This window comes from Eurosta solidaginis, chromosome 2, assembly GCF_040869045.1.
Source record: "Eurosta solidaginis isolate ZX-2024a chromosome 2, ASM4086904v1, whole genome shotgun sequence".
In the NCBI taxonomy this organism is placed as follows: Eukaryota; Metazoa; Arthropoda; class Insecta; order Diptera; family Tephritidae; genus Eurosta; species Eurosta solidaginis.
In genome coordinates this window covers 255648704-255671063 of record NC_090320.1, presented here as the reverse complement: position 1 = coordinate 255671063, position 22360 = coordinate 255648704, and the positions used below count along the sequence as shown (strand labels likewise).

The window sequence follows — 22360 nt, the reverse complement described above, 5'->3', positions numbered from 1 at the left end:
TTTGGAAAATCGGTGGGGTGATATAAGGTTAACGGCGAAAAGATCATTCGACGTTATGAGCACTTCAAATGGCCATAAGATCAACCGGCCTTATGACCACTTGAAATAATCATAAAGTTGATCTCGCGATCGATTTTTTAATAAGTTTCCTAAGGTCTTGGACTACACTACAAAGTTCTCTAACATGAACAAAATTTACGCAAACCAAAAACAACCACCAATAGAGTTCTTCGCGAAGTACGGAACCTGCTCTCCTTTCAGTTGTAACAAGTAAGGAAGGCTAAGTTCGGGTGTAACCGAACATTACATACTCAGCTGAAAGCTTTGAAGACAAAATAAGGGGGAATAACCATGTAGGAAAATGAACTTAGGTTAACCGTGGAATGTGTTTGTATAACATGGGTATCAAATGGAAGGTATTAAAGAGCATTTTAAAACGGAGTGGGACATAGTTCTATAGGTGGACGCTTTTTCGAGAAATCGCCATAAAGGTGGACCAAGAGTGACTCTAGAATGTGTTTGCACAATATGGGTATCAAATGAAAGGTGTTAATGAGTATTTTAAAAGGGAGTAATCCTTAGTTCAATAGGTGGACGCCTTTTCGAGATATCGCCATAAAGGTGGACCAAAGGTGACTCTAGAATGTTTGTACGATATGGGTATCAAACGAAAGGTGTTACTGAGCATTTCAAGAGAGAGTGGGCATTAGGTCTATAGGTGGACGCCTTTTCGAGATATCGCCATTAAGGTGGGCCAGGGGTGACTCTAGAATGTTTGTACGATATGGGTATGAAACGAAAGGTGTTACTGAGCATTTTAAGACGGAGTGGACATTAGGTCTATAGGTGGACGCCTTTTCGAGATATCGCCATTAGGGTGGGCCAGGGGTGACTCTAGAATGTTTGTACGATATGGGTATCAAACGAAAGGTGTTACTGAGCATTTTAAGAGGGAGTGGACATTAGGTCTATAGGTGGGTGCCTTTTCGAGATACCGCCATTAGGGTGGGCCAGGGGTGACTCTATAATGTTTGTACGATATGGGTATCAAACGAAAGGTGTTACTGAGCATTTTAATAGGGAGTGGGCATTAGGTCTATAGGTGGACGCCTTTTCGAGATATCGCCATTAGGGTGGGCCAGGGGTGACTCTAGAATGTGTTTGTACGATATGGATATCAAATTAAAGGTATTAATGAGGGTTTTAAAAGCGAGTGGCCCTTAGATGTATATGTGAAAGCGTTTTGGAGATATCGACCAAAATGTGGACCAGGGTGACCCAGAACATCATTTGTCGGGTACCGATAATTTATTTTCGAACAGTATTCCTGACATGATTCCAAGGGCTTTTGATTTCTCCCTGCAGAACTTTTTTATTTTCTTCAACTTAATATGGTAGGTGTCACACTCATTTTACAAAATTTTTCTAAAGTTATATTTTGTGTCAAAAAACCAATCCAACCAATTCGATATCGAAAAAGTGGGCGTGGTCATAGTCGGATTTCGCCCATTTTTATTACCAAGAAAGAGTGAGTTCAGATAAGTACGTGAACTAAGTTTAGTACAGATATATAAATTTTTGCTGAAGTTATCGTGTTAACGGCCGAGCGGAAGGACAGATGGTCGACTGTGTATAAAAACTGGGTGTGGCTTCATGAAGCTATGCCCTTACCAAATTTTTAAAAGGATTGGTAAATTTTTGTTCACTTATGGCATTCAAAGTACTCTAGACAAATTAAATGAAAAAGGGCGGAGCTACGCCCATTTTGAAATTTTCTTTTATTTTTGTATTTTGTTGCACCATATAATTACTGGAGATGAATGTTGACGTAATTTGCATATATACAGTAAAGATATTAAATTTTTTGTTAAAATTTGACTTTTAAAAATTTTTTTAAAGTTGGCGTATTCGCCATCCGATTTTGCAAATTTTTATTTAGCACACATATAGTAATAGGCATAACGTTCCGGCCAAATTTCATCATGATACCCACAACGGCTGCCAAATTACAGCTTGCAAAACTTTTAAATTACCTTCTTTTAAAAGTGGGCGGTGCCAGGCCCATTTTCCAAAATTTTACTAATTTTCTATTCTGCGTCATAAGGTAAACCCACCTACCAAGTTGCATCGCTTTATCCGTCTTTGGTAATGATTTATCGCACTTTTTCGGTTTTTTGAAATTTTCGATATCGAAAAAGTGGGCGTGGTTATAGTCCGATTTCGTTCATTTTAAATAGCGATCTGAGATGAGTGCCCAGGAACCCAAATTCCAAATTTCTTAAAGGGACCTCAAAATTTACTCAAGTTATCGTGGTCAAAGACAGACAGACGAACGGACGGACGGACTGGTAAGTATTAGTGGTAATCCCAGAATAACACCTACCCTGACATTGGATGTCATGCTGAACAGGGATCTGGTGCATAGTGCGTGCACGCTAACTGCGGCTTATCGCTAATATGGACTATGGGCTTTCTGACTTCGGCCACTACAACATTTTTAACAACTAGTGTTCATCTCTTGCAAGATAGGCCATTGAGTGTCTACAACTGCCCCCCCCCCCCCCCCCATTGAAAAGCTTACCCCAGTCATTTCTTCTGGGGATAGGGAATTCTTTAGGGGGTTCGATATAAGCCACAGTGTCAAGGTGCACTATGACGATAGCGGAAGTAAAGAAAAAGATAATTTGCGCGATTTATCTCCGAGGATATTAAGGCTGAGCTTTTTTCCAAAGTTGCGTCATGCTGCCTATGCTACCCCTAGAAAATTAAAAATCTACACGGATAACCAAGCGGTTATTAAAGCCCCACGCTTAACCATGGTGCAATCGCTACTGGTGTGAAATTACAAGACATTGTGTGCGATTGCATCGAACTGTTTTGACAAGGCCTTCGGGGTGTATCCTTATCGCTACAACAACAACAACAACAAATTTTACAAAGCCTGGGTCCAAAACTCAGTCAACAGTCCCGAATATCTTTTATTATGCATGGGTGCAATTTAACTGCACGTGGTGAGGTGAAGATAGTTTGAATCTCCGCTGGCTAGTAGTAGTCTGCTTCTGTCGATATGCTCCTGGGGTCAGCTAAGCAAGACACTACCGATTGCATGGTATCGAGATCCTTCCCACTTGAAGTCAATCGCTAGCGTTCGTTCTAAAATTATAGGGCTCACCAAGCTATTATTAATAGTTTGGGATCAGTGTCCCATTGTTTAATGTGCGTTGCTTCTTAATATACTTGGAAATTTTTGTTTAGTTTCGGATTTACAATCCTAGGATATCACAAAACGCCGACTTGGTGAATTATCTATGATTGACTTATGGATAGCGAAAGTATCTGGATCTCCGCATTTATTCCGCTGCTCTTGTCTTTTTCATTCTTAGACTTTCCTATTTTCCGGAAAATACGGTGAAAAGATCCCTTCTTTGTTTCTTTATTAACAATTTTTTTCCTGTGTTTCTCATTTTGATTCCTTTCGGTATTGGGAATACCCGAGGACATTCCTTAAAAACTTAATTCAAATACATATCTATATATATACTTTAATTAGTATATATTATTGATTTACAATTCACGAAATTCTTGTGCCTGAACTCAAAGGTTATCTACTTGTCTGCAACTCAATCAATACATCGCACTTGACGTCAGTTTATTGTGCAATAAAATAAATTAAACCACGCTTATTGCTTATTAAAATATGAACTTATTTACACTTTAACGTGTTGCATATACATACACACATACTAACTTAGTCTATAAATTTTTTCTGTGCCATAAAGTTCTTCGAATGTTTTCGCAGCGACCGTCACTTTCACTAGAAAATTTACGAACATCGTCTACACTCTTAATAAATAGTTAAATATATATTAAAGAATTCTGTAGTATTGCAGTTGCACGCACTTACGTTCGCTTAGCGGCGACGACCCTGGCAGAAATGGAGTGCATAGTATGAGTGGTGAAAAATAAATTTGTGAAACTGAAAAAATAAACCTGCATATCATTGTGGACAAAACAAGTGTGATAAGATATCACCCATCCATCCATGCATCAACTGCCTGACAGGATATTCAAGATGACTACTTTTTCTCGGTTTGGCAGCCTTTTGACAGTATGTTCAATATGGCGGCGCATATGGCCGGCCATCTTCAGCCGGTGATAGAAAGATATACAGTAGACTGGGTCGAAAAAAAAGTTGCTATGGTCCGCCTTAATTTAAAGATTATGTTTAGAGGGTTTCGGAAAATGTTTTTTTTTTTTTTTTGGTCCTTCGAAATACAGCCGAAAAGGTTTTTTCGGTGTAACTTGGTTATTTGACATCCGATTTTTAAAATTGATATGTCATTATTTTGGCCTCGAGAAGCTTCACATTTCCGTTTAATGCCCAAGCTATGAACTCGTTTTCACATGATTAGGTCAGCTAACAAAGTTGTACCCCCCCCCCCCTAATGTATCCTTTTTTCCTTACCAAACGAAAGTACTTAAAAATTCAAGAAAATGTTGTTTTGAAACCATTATACTAAAATAATAAACAAAGAATTTATAGCACTTTCAATATTTATTGCAACTGTTATTTTACCTGATTCTTATTATACTTAGACCTGAAACTCATGATATTTTTGGAGGAAAAATTATTATTAGCCTTTGCATTGAAAAGTTAATAAAGATATGCCAAATATTATAAATAGGGGAAGTCAAAGTAAATAAGTGAGTCAAACCTATAGTTTCGTATATATAATAATAACACTATGCGACAAAATCAACTTTTTTCTGGGTGTTGGACAAAACCCACTTTTTTGTACAGATTGAGGCTTAAGTAAACAAAGTACTATCTCCGTTTTTCGAACTTAGCCTCCAAAATATAGGTATCGACTTATTCTACATTATTCTACATTTCGAAATTAAATTTTTTTTGTTAACGCGTTCAGCAAATTGAAAAACTAAAAATGTGATCTTTTCCCTTATTTGAAGGGCTGAATTCTTTTTTTGACAAATTTAGTACAACAGGATGAGGTCGCGATAGTAATTTTAAAAATCAGATGATCGGTTCTATTTGTAATTTTGACACCTATGCTGAAGATATCGACTGTTTAGTGGACAGCCGTTTTGAATACGACCTATCTTACCGAGCTTTATTAAAATTGTTTTATATAAAAATTTGTTTGAGGAATGCCTCAAATATCTCAGATTCTTTTCAAAAAAACTCCATTTCATAGTTCGGTTGAACAATGTCTCCAAAATGACCTATCTCAACACAAATTCGAAATATTTTGAGTTGAGATATGGCGTTCATGAAAAAATATCAAGCATAGAACGTGCTTAAGCATAAATCTATGATCTGGCATTTTTAAAGCAATTTCCAAGACGATTTACTTGTTCCGAACAAAATCTGAGATGGCGCAGTGCTGAAAATCTTCTGAGTTACAATTTCCTTCAAAAACATTCCCGACTAATGCGCTTCCGAATAGGCAGCCGATATGAAGTGATATTGCACTCAGATTTCGATATGTCTGTGATAGCAAGCCATAGAAGCCAAAGTCATTTTTAAAGATCTTTAGCAGGGCGTTTTTAAAAATCAAATCGTGGCCTGAAATAAGATATTTGAAATGAATTAGAAATTCTTACGCTAAATACAATGAAATTAGCTTTATTTTAGTGCACTACAACTTTATCTGTTATGCCACTATATTTAATCTAGCTTATTATAAAAGAGGTTACGTTTAAAAAAATATGGATACAAAAATACTTGGCCCTCTTGGCTCTCTTGCTAATTTAACCTAAAGATTGGCAGAAATATATGTTTTATACCGAGTCCGAAGGGGTATTTTCGAGGCACTTTAATTTTGTTGCGAACTTTTTCGTAGCAGAAATACACTTTGCCCAATCACTGCCGAAATGCGATCCCGCTTTATCTATAGTATTTGTGATGTTACTTTTTCCGTGCATTGAACCCAAGACTTTCGAGAAAAAGCAAGAAGTAAAGGGTTAAAACTGAAATTTACTTTGGCTGTTTTTACATTGCAAAATATAGTCTTTTGAATATCTCATTTTTAGTTTGGTATGGTGAGCTCGAGCAAGCGATAATCAGATTTTGACTTTTTGGTGGAAAAATTCTCATTTCATCTTAGGATAAAACTTGAGTTGTTAAGTATATACAGAGGGTTTATAATGAATTTATAATTATTTCGATTTCAAGAAACATTCCCACCGAAGACGTTGCGAGGAATAAGTAAGGCCGTTCCTTATTGTCGGAATCTTTTTGGGTATTGTCTTTTTTTTATAGATTGTTTACCTTTTTAAGTCATTATTCTGAACGATAACAAAAAAATTGTCTGAACAAATATTCACTTCCCAAAAATAAGCATCCAGATACGCTACAAAATAAAGATCTGCCCCGAAATCGAACATGCGCTAATGCTAAAACTCTATCGCTAGAAATATCTAAAACAGTATCAAGTGCGCAGAAAAGTATGCAAAATTTAATAGCATATGATGACAAAGAATAACAGGCTAAGTCTAATACCCTGACATGGGACTTAGTCGGTTATTCCTCATGACGGAACGGAGTTTTAGCGTTAGCGAATGTTGGAGTTGGGGTGCGAGATTTGCAAGTAAAACAGTTTTGAATCTCATATAAGCCAAATTTTACCAGACTGAAACTAAATTTAAAAATGAATAAAAAATTCTAATTAAGTTCAGTATTCGATCTTTATATAAATTATTCGCAACTCCGCAAAAGTTTTCACTAACCCTTGAGTCAAATTCAACATGGCAACCTCTTGAAATGCTTAAACTAACAGAAGGAAGAGTCCAGTTTGAGCGTCTGACAATTACTGAGTTGATTGATAAAATTCTTTCTCTTTTTATACATAATTTCTTAACCTACACATACATAATTATGCTAACACTAACAAACTAAAAATATGTACATTTCTAATACTGGTATGCAAAGTCAGCATATTACTTCATGGACCTATTTTTGGAAACAATGTAAATAGTTGTGTGTAAATATCTTGGTGGTTCACACTGACAAATTAACACTGGCGATCAGACATTCTGATCGGCACGTGCATTGATCAGTGTGACTAATTGAGTAAGACTATGAAAGTGTGAAATGATATGGGCTTTGTATTCGGCATTCAATTGATGTTGACTTCCCGCTGTGTCATGTCAATGTAATTGATTTGGATCAATATTGTAATATGACTGCACTATGACTGTGTGTGGTAAGTTCATAAAAAGCAGAGCCTATTCTAACTTCATATGATATTAGTTAATTATCTTCAAGGGAAGTCAGTAACTAGTGATACAAACTTCTGGTTCAGAACTAGACCTAGAGTCCCAAATAATTATTAGCTCGTTAATAGCTAGATTTTCAGGTTTAAAATCAACAAAAAAAACTGCTACCAGCCTTAACGAGCTGCGGCTACATATGAGTATGCCTCTTTCTCAACACTATTCCACCAGTACGTACCTATCGAAAAAGCACAAAAACAAAATTTGTATATAATTAGGAACTAGTGAAAAGTTAATGCAGCGGGGACAATTTCCACCGCCTAGGACATCGCTATGGTTAAATTTTTTAGTGGTACAGACTGCAGTAGAAATGCACTTATTTTGAACTAGAGATTCCCTTACGGGGTAGTTTCTGTGACTTTTTATTTCAATTCGGTATATTATTTTTATTGATTATAAAACATTTTTTGATTGGTTCCCCCCACCGTTAAGTAACCATACCTATCATTTACTTGTTAAACATTTTATTAAATTCAAGTGGTATTTCAGCACCTCCGTAATCTCTGTCGCTAATATGTGTGAATTGTAACACAAATTTAAAGCAAACCACGCGGAGCCATCTAATTAAGCATATCGAAAGTTTTCAAATTCAATTTCCAATGCAACATTCGCGGAAATTTCCACACTCACTTTTAGTATGATTATTGAAAACCAAATTCCGACGATATATGTGTATAGAATATGTTCCAACAAAAATTGAGGCTAGAGGTCAATGTAATTTTTCGCTAATTTCAGAATTAAATTTATTGGCTCTGGTATGTTGGTGACATAACTATTGAGCTAATATTTTAAGCAAATATTTTGTAACTTGAAACCAAATATTCAACTCTTTCCGATCTCAAAAAATTTTAATTTTTTAAATATATTTTTTTAAATACAAAAAATTTCAGTGCACATACAATTTTGTACATGTATTGTGATTTGCACTTCCATATATAAAATTTTCAGCAGCACTGCTCTTGATTGAGTTTTTTTTTTTTACCTTTTATTTTTCGAACTTGTAGAACTCAACATCCTTGTTGGTAAAGTGTATCTTTATTTTAGTATTTTTTGGAATGGGCATTGTATATATTTAAATTTATTGGAACCGCTTATATAACCAATTATATCAAATATGTACAAAAAATTATTTTATACCTTTTTTACCAAACGTAAAATTTGGTGTTAAAAATAAAATTTAAACTGACTTATTTAAAAGCTTTATCAGGATCTGTTTAAAAGTGTTGACATAAAAAATTAGCATGTATACTTAAATCGATCTGCATTCTTTTCTGCGCGAATATTTCCTACTGGGATACTATAAGTGCCTAAAAATATGCAACATGTATACGTGTTACACACAGAGCAAAAAGAAAAGGTTGTGCAATTTACAAAACTATAATTTACCTTTATGCATGACCGGTAATAATAATTCCGCAGTGAAGCAGTGAAGTGCATACGTACACAAATAGCTAAATCAAGTTTACACATACATATAACCAATTCGGCCAAAAAGCCTTTTTAACATGTATGTAACTAAGTATTTATTGTGTTAACATGATTGCTTTAAATACGGCTGCAAATGAACAAAATAAATTAACAACAAAGCTCGTACCACATCAGAACAAATACAAAACCTAAACTCAAATGCCAATATGTTGTACACTAATTTAAGTGTGTGTGTGTGTGTTTGTGTGTGAAGCATGTATGTAGATATGTATGAGAAACATGAGCCTTATTACTTATATTATTTTATCCGATAGTGCATTGCAAACTAGGTCAGTAGGATATATAGGTATGTATGTATGTGTGCATTTGCATATATATTAAAATATACATAGTGTAATTATAAGCTGTTAGTAATACTTTTAGCTGTAACACAATTCACGTTACATAGTCGATTTGTATACGATATGAAAGCCTGATAAGCAGCGAAACATAAATACGTTGATATGAAATAACTAAATGTAAACAATACTTTTAAAAGTTATACGGCATACACAAATAGAAACGCTTAGGTTCCCACCAAGAATCGTATACGAGGTATAGACGAAGAACTTACCAAAGGTCCTATAGTCAATGCACGAGACACCAATATATGTACATAAGAAAATTATTACTAAATGAGGTGGCCTCTCAGCAATTGTTTGGCACTCTCTGACTGTTCTACTACCATGAAAAGCTTTTTCGAAATATTGGTATGCTTAAATAGACACCATTAGCAAAGGAATGATACATGTGGGTGAGGTTGGGTAAGGTTGAATGGCCAAAGACCTTACATGGACTGAATGTATTCACGGTGTTACCAGAATTATTTGACGACGTAACAATAAAAACCACAACTAAGTACCAGGACTTATGTTACAATCCAGCGGGTTAGGCGGCTTATATATACCCGTAGGTATGCCTGCCATAAGAGGCGACTTAAGTACCAAAATTGATTCAAGGGTTTGTGTAGCGCAACCCTTTTAAGGGAACGCCAACGCAATTTATAGTTTCTGTAACATATGTAACAATTTCACCTACTCCCCAAGCTCCTCATGGATCTAGGAGGTAAGAGAGCGGGATGGCCTAGAAGGTTTGTGGTCATACTATATCGTTACCGAGATGGTCGGGCTAGTACCTTAATGGCACTTGTCCCAGAACGTACCGTATCTATATCCGGTAAAAAACCATCAACAACGATAACACTCCCCCTGAAAATCTTCCGGGAGTGTTCTTATTGCTCCAACAACAACAACGTTCGTTACGTTATATCCCTTGATGACCGGGAACCCAGTATAGATGTATAGTCTACCCAAAGCGAAGTTTCATTAATGCTTCCTTGCATTCCACGACACTTTATTAATTACTGTGTAAGATTATTGCGTTAATCGTCTCCTGACTATCAATATATATATATATATATATATAATTGCGCACCTCCGACTCAGGCACGCTTGCTCCAGAATTTCTGCTTCTATCTTCATGGCTACTTTTTCCGCCTGAAAGACACTGCAGTGATCTGGCAGTCTGTACGAACTACCTATTTCTGTATCGACTCAGTAAACAGCAGACCCGACCCCTTTCTCTTAATTTGGAACCGTTGGTATACACGTTCATTGCGTATTTCGTCGTTTTCGCACCCTTTAGTCAACCCTCCGATTATGTCGTGTCCCCAATATGTCTTTGAAGCTCAGCTACGGTACAATATAGTCCGTTCACCCTATATTAGATGGTGCTATGTTGCCTGCCCTCAAACTGCCTCGAGGTCGTAAGCCTTGCTGCAGTTGCTAACCTTATATTGATGTGCAGAATGGCATACAACGCTGCTGTTGTTGCGGTTTTCAGGGCTTCGGTTATGCTTAGTATTGATAATCTGCATACCCCCGTTTTTATTTTGATAGCTGTAAGGCTGTCCGCTAATGACGGACCCCATAGTAAAGTATGGCCTTTTTAATTACCATAAACAAACAATGAGTGAGTTTGGGCGGTAGGCCTCACTTGTATCCTAGCATCCTCTTGCATTCATTCAGTATCACGGATGCTTTCTGCGCTCTCTCTTTCACATCGACTTTCCACGACAACTTACTATCTAGCATAATTCCTTCATATTTCTTTGCTGTATTTTTCTTTCTCCTCCAAGATTGATGCAAGTGTGCTCAAATGTCGGAGGAGGCGATACATGTGTACACAGATGGTTTCAAAGAAGTGGAAGGAGTACGTTGTGCGGTATACTGTGCTGATCCGGAAATAAGCAGATCCTAAAAGCTGCCAGATCTCTGTAGCGCTTTTCAAGCGCAAGTACTAGCCAAACTAACTAAAGCAACACTGGAAGAAAATAGCTTAAACTGCAACCGCTTCTATATTGACAGCCAAGCAGCAATTAAGGCAATAATCTCGCAAATCTGCATCGGCTACCAGGGCATATCGGAATGGATAGGAATGAAAAAGCAGATGAACTAGCTAAAAAGGGTGCATCCCTTGAAGCTTGCTCCATAGACGTCCCGATTAGATTGGGCATGATTCAGAGAAGGCGAGAGGTGCACATGATCGACCAAGCGGGAAAGGCGTGGGTTCAAGCGCGGGGCTGTAAAGTGTCGAAGATTATGTGTAGGTCTTACAACCTTAGTCTAACAAAGTTGCTTCTATCATTAAAAAGAGAGGCCTGTAGACTCGTGGGTATTCTGAATGGATACTGCTTTCTGGCGTAACATGCTTTTAAATTAGGCTTGGTCAGTAATAGCATATGTAGAAAGTGCGGGTTGGGGGAGGAAACCATTGAGCACATTCTGTGCTCGTACCCTGCACTTGCCAGGCTGAGACTACAGCTATAAGGAGTGATACAACAAATGGCTTATGTCCTAGAGAGCTTATATTATTTGCCAAGTGGACGGAGTTATTTTATAACATAGGTCCAGGTTTTTGATAGGGTTTTTCAACTTGGTCGTCAAAGTAAACTTCTGGTAACACTATTGACTCATTCAGTCTATGTGAGGTCCTCATGGGCCGGCCAGTTCAACCTTACCTCCCGCTCCAAGCTTTGGCTTGGTCCAATTAGGCACCTTATATTTTCTAGTAAAAAATACTAGATCAGTTTTTTCCGCGTTGGCGGTTGGGTAAGCCAAGTTTTAGAGTAAATGAAAAAGCATCACATCAGAAATCGGAAGAAAAGCTCAGCCTTAAACCGCTCGAAAGTATTCCCCCGGCGAGATATTATTATTACAAATCTGCGTCAGATTTCTTTAAATCGGTTTAATTCTTTAAATGCAAAATCGAATTTCGCCATTAAATATTATAACCTGCTAACCGGCATATTCGTAATGCCAGTTGATGGATTCAAAAAATAAAAATAAATATTTTTGCCATAAATCTCTACATAAAAATAAAAATAAACATTTAACCTACTTTTCGTCACATTATATACGCATTGATATGAGGAAAATTGCCGCTGCTGCATGCCACATTCACATCTGTTAAAGAAATAATAACGAAAATAAATACTCGTAAAAAATTATACAAAAATATGAATTGCAGCAGTTGGGGGTCGGTTGACCACTGAAGCGAAATGTTGGTATGGGACATATTTCTGCTACCTTACTTATCCATTACTCAAATGGTAAAGCGAAGGCGGGTAAAGGCGTGTTGTGTTGGTGTTGTGCGGTGTTCTCGTACAGAACGGTTTTTTTTTATTGTGGCTCTATCGGTGATATTTATGCAGTATTTTGTGAGTTTTTTTTTGCATTTCATTAGTTCTTATGTTGAAGTGAAAATTTTATGCTTTTGTTAGGTTTGTACTTATGTCTAAAACTCTGCGGGACAGAAATCACTTCGGAATCATATTAGTCAAGAAGAGTTCATGTCATCCGTTCTTACTCGAAACCCAGTTTTGCCTCATTTCACTCTCACATGCGAATTTCAGTTTCTCGATTCTCTGAATGCCGGCAGTCCAGAATACAGCAGTACTGTATGTGTATGCTCTTTCGAGAGATGCCACACTCTGCAGTGCCGATTTGTGGAATTAAGCATTTTCTATTACGCGCCACCGCAAGTCATGATTTAAGCATCCTTGTTGTTCGAGAAGCTCACTTCGAATGCCTTGCACCACACTAGTGTTTGGTAAGCTAAAATTATTCGTACAGCTGCTTTATACATCTATTCTAAAAGTTCTGGCGCTACACAACATGTCGTGACTTACTTTCCATGCAAACAGACACAATTATCTAGCCATCCTGAATATATTTGGTGTAATCATCTCCTTAGTTCAGGAAGCTCAACTCGGTTTCCATCGATCACACATGTTTTCCCTAGGCTATAATCAGCCGAACAACTAATCTGTACGTCCATACTACTTACTGTGGCATAAGACTCCTCTTTCTCTTAAAATTGTTTTACAGGCTTCCAGGCTTCATAAGCCTCTTTAACTCTTTGTATTTTCCCATCAGGAATGAATTCAACTATTTTTTCTTAAGGGATGAATCCCCTACATAAGGCCCCTTCTTTAAGTGCAGTCTCTGTTGAGCGATCCTTGATAGGAGAATGTTGTGACTTAAGGGCATGTGTAGCTCAATCATCTTAAAGGATTGCGCACGGAACTTGTAGCCTCATGAACGCAATTGTCTCCCACAAAAAAGAGGTAAGATAACCCAGATCATTCAACATGGTCATATGAAAGCTTTTCCGTAATAGTCGGGCAGGAAGGCACTGGATGTATATCTGCCGAAGGACTCTTGTCATCAATGAAGTTCTTCAAAACCGTCGCACAGTCTCGTTTTCGCCACAAGAACAAGAAAAACATGTGCATTTTTACCTATTGGCAGTCCCATGGTATCCAACATTCTGTAAACATGGACATACAGGAGTATTTTAAGGCATGAGATTAAAGACTAATGAGGGCTCTAAAGGAGTAAGTTTTTTCATATCGTTCCGTTTTAAGACGTTGAAAGATAGCTGCGGTGCCATACGAATCTGGTGAAAAAGTCTTAACTGCAAAATCTGTCTTTAATATGAGCTTATTTAACAACTTAAGTTAATGTTATATCCCAGAGTACTATCTTCGTTTCATTGGACTGGAATTACAGAAATACATTTTTATTGTATGTATTTGGGAGCTGCCTATCCAACATTTTTTATTTCAATATTCTAAAGGTTTATGTTGTTAATTCAACAAACGAGCAGGTAGCTCCCTTGCCTATCAAACAGGTTTTTCATAGCATCTGAGCCCATACTTTCAGGGATTCCAATTTCAAGATTAAATAATCAACAAGTACTGAGCGAACTGTTTACCTTAATCCTTATGTGAACTTCGATGGGCCCTAAGAGCAGCATGGCGCAAGGGCACTAAAATCGCAGACGAGGAGATTCACGTGTACACTGATGGATCCAAAATAATGGAAGGAGTAAGGTCTGCGGTATACTGTGCTAATCCTATAAGCTGTCAGATATCTGCTGTGTTTTTCAGACGAAAGAAGAAGCCGTGACTACAGCTGTAATCGCAATTAAGGAAGGTATCTCACATAGCACAACATTCAAAAGTGTTAAATTGTAAGCAAGCCCTGGAAAGAACTGGGATATGTTGGAGTATATATTTATATTGGGTCCGTAGGCTAATGGGAATATATTGTAATATGAAATAGGATGAGCTGGCTAAAGAGGAACATGACTCGAAGCTCGTACCTTAGGCGTTTCAACCACATTGAGCTACGTTAAAAGGAGACCAAAAAGGAAACTCACGATGATGTTGTACAGGTCTCATGACTTTAGAATAACAAAGTTTCACTTATCACTAAAACGAGAAGACTGGAGGTTCGTTATGGATATGCTGACTGAACACTGCCTTATCGCATCACATGCCTTCTAATTGGGCCTATTGAGTCATACAAGATGTAGGAAGTTCAGTTTGGAAAAGGAAGTGATCGAGTGCGTTTTGTGGTTGTGCCCTGCGCTTGGAAGGCTAAGACTCCACCTATTAGAAGTAGCACTGCTAACAGATTTAGATAAGCATGTAGCAAAGGTCCTAGAATGCTTCTGGTATATGTCAAGAAAATGGAGTAATGGATAGAGTTTGTCAGTTTGGTCGTTCAGGAAATATCTAGTAACTGTATGGACTGTTTAGTATGCCGTCAACTTGTGGTAATCCAGTTTTGAATTTGCTTTTTCTGAAACATTTTAATTTTTTATGTTGTGTTAGGTTATGTTTGGGTGGCTGTCGCTCAGCGCATTATAATAATGAGGTGAAGATTTTCTTCCGTCAGGCTTACAAGAAGATTTACCTTTTCGTCCATGTAAGGCACAGAAGTTTTACTTCTATTTTAGTTTTAATAATTTTTGTTTCTTTACAAGCAGTTATAAGAAGCTTTAAACGGTTCTTTACTTTACCAATGCCCTGTCGCTTTAGTTCATCATAGTTATTCGCATCCGCCAGCTTACACGCTTATATCAACGTCATATCCTGTCCAACATTTAAGCGTCAACGCGACGAATTCTCACTGCTATTTCCGACTTTTTTGAGGCCTATGCGTGTAGACGGATATCTTAGCATACATATGTATATGTAGCTGTGTTGGAATGAAGGCGGCAATTTAGTAAATGTTTTATAATTTCATTTTTTTTTATTATTTTTTTATACTTACCCAAGTGTTCTGTTGACCCGAATTTTTTATTTTGTGGCTATTTATACCGGCATTTCATACATTAAAATATGCTATGAATGCCATTATATGATGGCTTCTCCAGCTGCCAACCGGCTGGTCATTTGCTACTTGGACTATTCGATATCGCGTGCGTTTATGGAGCTTGTTCTTTTCGAAAAGGGAAGAATACTTGAACTGCTTTTTGCTTCGTTTCAACCGCATTACAAACATTATGTTATTATTATAATTTTTTTTAATTTCTTTAATAAGTAACTTAAGAGACCAAATTCGTTTTATCCACTAAAACGTTTCTTTTAGGAAGTAATTTTATGCAAAACGCTTCGAATACATCACCACAGAAATAGAGCATATTGCATTCTTGTCATTTCAATAATTAAACTTCATCCATATGCATATTTCAGTTGTTTATATCCTTCCGCTACAATCATGCAAGTGTAAATTGCATTGGCGTCCTACATGGCGTATACGCAACTTTAAGTTCATATAAAAAAATGCAAGCAATTAACACGCATCCGCTACACATGCGCATACACACATACTCAGCTGCAATTCTGAATGAACACCACACAAATTTACCATAGATTAGAACATACTTTCACTTATACAAAATATTTTCAAAAATTTGTACAAATTCATATTCATAATAGTATTCAGGTCAACTCATCAAGTTATTCATGTGCTCATATACTAATAGTACTTCCGGTTTTATTCAGCTTCAAAACAGCTGACCTCAATTGCTATTTGTCGCCAACGCAATAGCCGCAATTTATTGTTAAAGCCCACCAGCTGACCAGTTCGATCAATATGCGTTCCTTTTGCTTTCTCTCCCTCCACGATTTTGTCCCTAGCGTAGTTATCAACATCATTTACTAAATATTATTATATTACCACAAGTTATTATTATATACATAACCAAATTGCATTAATAATTTCTATACCATTTTACTTCAAATATACATATAACAGAGTTGAATGAGTTGAAGCGATGTAGTCCAAAGATATAAAGGTACTAGCATGTATATAGCAGTCGACGTTTGCTAATTGATTCGATTATTGTATGTAGCAATGCTTAGATAATAGGGGAGTGATTGCAGCATGTTTTTAATTGAGTTTAATTAGTAGCAGGTAAAGAAAAGCATGTGAAGAAGGCTAAGTTCGGGTGTAGCCGAACATTACACAGTCAGCTGAGAGCTTTGGAGACAAAATAAGGGAAAATCACAATGTAGGAAAATGAACCTAGGGTAAACCTGGAATGTGTTTGCATGGCATGGGTATCAAATAGAAGGTATTAAAGAGTATTTTGAAAGGCAGTGGGCCATAGTTCTATAGGTGGACGCCATTTCGGGATATCGCCATAAAGGTGGACCAGAGATGACTCTAGAATTTGTTTGTACGATATGGGTATCGAATGAAAGGCGTTAATGAGTATTTTAAAAGGGCGAGAGTTCTATAGGTGGACGCCTTTTCGAGATATCGCCATAAAGGTGGACCAGGGGTGACTTTAGAATAGGTTTGTATGATATGGGTATCAAATGAGAGGTGTTAATGAGTATTTTAAAATGGAGTGGGCCTTATACCTATAGGCGGACGCCTTTTCGAGATATCGCCATAAAGGTGGACCAGGGGTGACTCTATAATTTGTTAGTACGATATGGGTATCAAATGAAAGGCGTTAATGAGCATTTTAAAAGGGCGTGAGTTCTATAGGTGGACGCCTTTTCGAGATATCGCCATAAAGGTGGACCTGGGGCGACTCTAGAATGTGTTTGTACGATATGGATATCAAATTAAAGGTATTAATGATTGTTTTAAAAGGGAGTGGGCCTTATCTATATAGGCGGACGCCTTTTCGAGATATCGCCATAAAGGTGGACCAGGGGTGATTCTAGAATTTGTTAGTACGATATGGGTATCAAATGAAAGGCGTTAATGAGTATTTTAAAAGGGCGAGAGTTCTATAGGTGGACGCCTTTTCGAGATATCGCCATAAAGGTGGACCAGGGGTGACTTTAGAATAGGTTTGTACGATATGGGTATCAAATGAGAGGTGTTAATGAGTATTTTAAAAGGGAGTGGGCCTTATACCTATAGGCGGACGCCTTTTCGAGATATCGCCATAAAGGTGGACCAGGGGTGACTCTATAATTTGTTAGTACGATATGGGTATCAAATGAAAGGCGTTAATGAGCATTTTAAAAGGGCGTGAGTTCTATAGGTGGACGCCTTTTCGAGATATCGCCATAAAGGTGGACCTGGGGTGACTCTAGAATGTGTTTGTACGATATGGATATCAAATTAAAGGTATTAATGAAGGTTTTAAAAGCGAGTGGCCCTTAGATGTATATGTGAAGGCGTTCTCGCGATATCGACCAAAATGTGGACCAGGTGATCCAGAAAATCATCTGTCGGGTACTGCTAATTTATTTATATATGCAATACCACTAACAGTATTCCTGCCAAGATTCCAAGGGCTGTTGATTTCGCCTTGTAGAACTTTTTCATTTTCTTCTACTTAATATGGTAGGTGTCACACCCATTTTACAAAGTTTTTTCCAAAGTTATATTTTGCGTCAATAAACCAATACAGTTACCATGTTTCATCCCTTTTTTCGTATTTGGTATAGAATTATGGCATTTTTTTCATTTCTCGTAATTTTCTATATCGATAAAGTGGTCGTGGTTATGGTCGGATTTCGGCTATTTTATACACCAATACAAAGTGAGTTCAGATAAGTACGTGAACTAAGTTTATTAAAGATATATCGATTTATGCTCAAGTTATCATGTTAAAGGCCGAGTGGAAGGACAGACCGCAGACTGTGTATAAAAACTGGGCCTGACTTCAACCGATTTCGCCCTTTTTCACAGAAAACTGTTATCGTCCTAGAATCTAAGCCCTTACCAAATGTCACAAGGATTGGTCAATTTTTGTTTCGATTTATGGCATTAAAAGTATCCTAAACAAATTAAATTAAAAAGGGCGGAACCACGCCCATTTTGAAATTTTCTTTTATTTTTGTATTTTATTGCACCATATTATTACTGGAGTCGAATGCTGCCATAATTTACTTATGTACTGCAAAGATATTAAATTTTTGTTAAAATTTTACTTAAAATTTTTTTTTAAGTGGGCGTGGTCGCTCTCTCATTTTTCTAATTTTTATGAAGCATACATAAGTAATAGGAGTAACGTTCCTGCCAAATTTCATCGTGATATCTTCAACGACTGCCAAATTACAGCTTGCAAAACTTTTAGATTACCTTATTTTAAAAGTGGGCGGTCCCCCGCCCATTGTCCAAAATTTTACTAATTTTCTATTCTGCGTCATAAGTTCAACCCACCTACCAAGTTTCATCGCTTTAGCCGTCTATTGTAATGAATTATCGCACTTTTTCGGTTTTTCGAAATTTTCGATATCGAAAAAGTGGGCGTGGTTATCGGACTATATATCGTTCATTTTAAATAGCGATCTGAGATGAGTGCCCAGGAACCTACATACCAAATTTCATCAAGATACCTCAAAATTTACTAAAGTTATCGTGTTAACGGACAGACGGACGGACGGACGGACATAGCTCAATCAAATTTTTTTTCGATACTGATGATTTTGATATATGGAAGTCTATATCTATCTCGATTCCTTTATACCTGTACAACCAAACGTTATCCAATCAAAGTTAATAGACTCTGTGAGCTCTGGCCAACTGAATATAATTAAAACTTTAAAACAAAATACCGATATCGCGCCAACGATTTGTCGATAGGATTTGTGCTCAAGAAAAAAGTTCCACTACGCATAACCAAAAAAATAATTTTCAAGCCTGCGAAAAAAAATGGCGAAAGGGTAAATTTTTTGACCAAAACATTCCCCAAAACCCAAAAAATATTTTTTTTATTTCAAAAAACTGTTGTAAAACTTTAGCGATAACGGTTTTTTGAAAAAAAAAAATATTTGGCCCTTTCGCCATTTTTTTTTCGCAGCCTCGAAAATAATTTTTTTGGGTATGCGTAATGGAACTTTTTTTCCTTAGTCTAAATCCTATCGAAAAATCGTTGGCGCGATATCAGTTAATAAATCGACCCAGTCTAATGTGCAAACCGCAACGCCTAAAACTATTCAGCATAATATTTATTAGCAAAGTCAGTGGCGATGGAAATTGAATATCAACCTTACCACCCCTTTTGAATTTTTTTGCAATTTTCTTGAAATTATTTGATGAATCTTTTTGAAATTTGGAACATTTAAGGAAAGAATGTTATTATGTTATACAGTGATGCCAGATTGCAGGAAATCACCCTTTTTGAGGGATATTTTACTACAAAATTTAAAAAAGTAACACTTTTTCCGTCATCCCTTATGAAATTTGGTTTGGCAACAAACCGGTTTCGGCGTTACGCCATCATTAGATAGTTCCCAGCACTATTGAATAGCAACCTTATCACCCCCTTTAAACTAGAGCTTACGATTTCTTCTCGAACAAATCGAGAATTCAACTTCTCGCGAGATTCTCGTGTCTCGAAGTCCTCGTAAATCTCGCGAGCTTTTCGATATTCTTACTTATCGCTGTATGGACAGTATTTATTCACAAGTTTTTTTTTTTTACTTGTGACCTTTTTGTTTATTATATTGCTTCAATGACATTTATTTCAAAACATATTTATTATATGTACATATAATTTTGTTCACTATATTTAATTTTTCAACGAGACATCAAGAACACAGCTTCTCGCGAGGGTCTCGAATCTCGAGTTACTTGTAATACTCGCGATCTTCTAGACTTCCAATTCAGTCGCTGCATTGGCATTATTCTATATATTTCGAGGTTTTTTACTTGCGGTTTTGCGGCCATTTTGGCTTATGCTCCAGAAGAAATCGTAAGCTCTATATAAAACGGCAATGAATCGATTAAGTTGAATGTCGAGAAGCTCGCGAGCATTACGATTAATACGAGATTCGAGAATCTCACGAGCCTTACGAGTAATTCGAGAATCTCGCGAGATTCTTCCGCAACATGTTCGAGAAATCCCTAGCTCTACTTTAAACACTATTTTTCTTGAAATTTTCTCGAAATGACCTGATGAATCTTTATGAAATTTGGCATTTAAGGATAGAATCTTAATATGTTATACAGTGATGCCAGATTGCAGGAAATCAGCCCTTTTGAGGGATATTTTACTATAAAATTTAAAAAAGGGACACTTTTTCCATCATCATTTATCAAGTTTGGTTTGGAACCCATTTTCGACGTTACGCCATCATCAGTGTTGTTTTTCGTTCTCTTTTCTTGTAGCAAAACTAACTAAAAATAATCAGCACTATTCATTAATAGTACTGCCAAATAATTTGTTGATTTTAACTCTTATTGTATCTTGACACAATATCATATATATTATTTCTAATTGCTGCTTTTATGTACGTGTCCCTTTTTCGCTCTTATTTGGAATTCAGAGCTATAAATAAAGTTTTGGTTGTAAAGATGGACTTTCGGGCTGTTAGCGAGCTTTTGCCAATTTTGGTCGTAGCGCTTTTGTTTAGCTATATTTTATTAAAATAATTTGTTACAAATAAACGATTGTGAGCACACAAAGAAATCTATTTGCACTATGGCACTATTGTGAATATTTGCACTGCATTACCGGCAGTTTCTAGCATATGCCAGATAACAGCGCCAGCTTTAAGTTTTAATTGATTGATAGAAAAGCTTATTTCTGTTGATATTTGATAAGAGACTTTTATATTGGTTGCGCACGGGTCTGGTTCGTAACTAAATAATACATTTTGTTTCTGGCAACTCAAGAAACCATTGTCATTATTTGGTTTGCTTGGCATGCAATTCATATTTTGCACAACTCACATATTATTTAGTATCCCAACTCATAAATTTATTTAGTATCCTACATGTTTTTGGACTTTCCTGCGAGACGCGCGTCACTCTAGCCATCCGGAATCAACTCCGACATATACATTGTATGTACTGCTTGCAATGTGTCTCCACATGACATCAACCATCTCTTTAACTGCAACGCCTCTAACATCCCTCTCACTCTGGTCCACCCCCGTTGAAACTGCAAAGTTTCCTTAGTCTTTCGTTTGAGGATATTGATAACAATTTGTAAGGGGTCCGCCTATGGGATGGGGCGAAGCACTGCTACAACAACAACAATAACTCGGTGTGTTGATTAACGATTGACGTGAATTTATCCCATTTTTAATTTTTTAGTCTTTTTGATATTGCCTTCTTCTGGAAACGTACAACCTTCAGTATGATAGTGTGGCGAATATTAGCAGTTCTATACATCACTATCCTGCTACTAAATAAATGCACAACAACATAAAGCAAGCAGCCAGACTTATGTGCATGTACATATTAAAGCAAGCAGCCATACAAACACATAACCAGCAGCTTGAAGCAAATAGATTATTTCACATACGCACATGTACTCACACATACACACGCATATAGCTAAATAACCTTGTAAGAGATACAACTGTTCCAGAAAGTATGTTCGTAAAGAGCCTAGACGTCTCTCTATGTGAACGAGTCTAACTGAGATTACAAAAGGAGGGCGATGCGAGCGAGAACCAAGCAGTTTGATTTGATTTTAAACGCTATAATGTAAGAACGCAAGTATTATAATTGTGCTACTGCCAAAGTAGAGTTGTAAATAATGGAAAATGTTCCATTATTCGACAGTGCGGCAATTCGAACGTCAGCAGAAGGAGCGAATTTCCCAAAATTCGTTACAATAGGAATATATATATACTATATTATACATCGGCTGCTTATTCAATTCTTCAAGCATTGCATTGTTCACTCAATTGCCTATTAGATCACACAATCATTCAATTACACTTATTTCCCTCTTTCTATTGTCCGCGAGTTAAATTCAATAATTTTTCAGCAGTCTTAGCAACTAAGCCTAAAATAAAATTAATTTATTCAATTTCCATTTT

The 22360-nt window shown here is 36.8% G+C and overlaps 1 protein-coding gene across 1 annotated transcript in view; it reads left to right on the top strand.

The window, feature by feature from the left end:
• The window catches only part of LOC137241840 (uncharacterized), a 187832-nt gene that overhangs the window by 3291 nt on the left and 162181 nt on the right, over positions 1 to 22360 (top strand). The window lies entirely within an intron of this gene.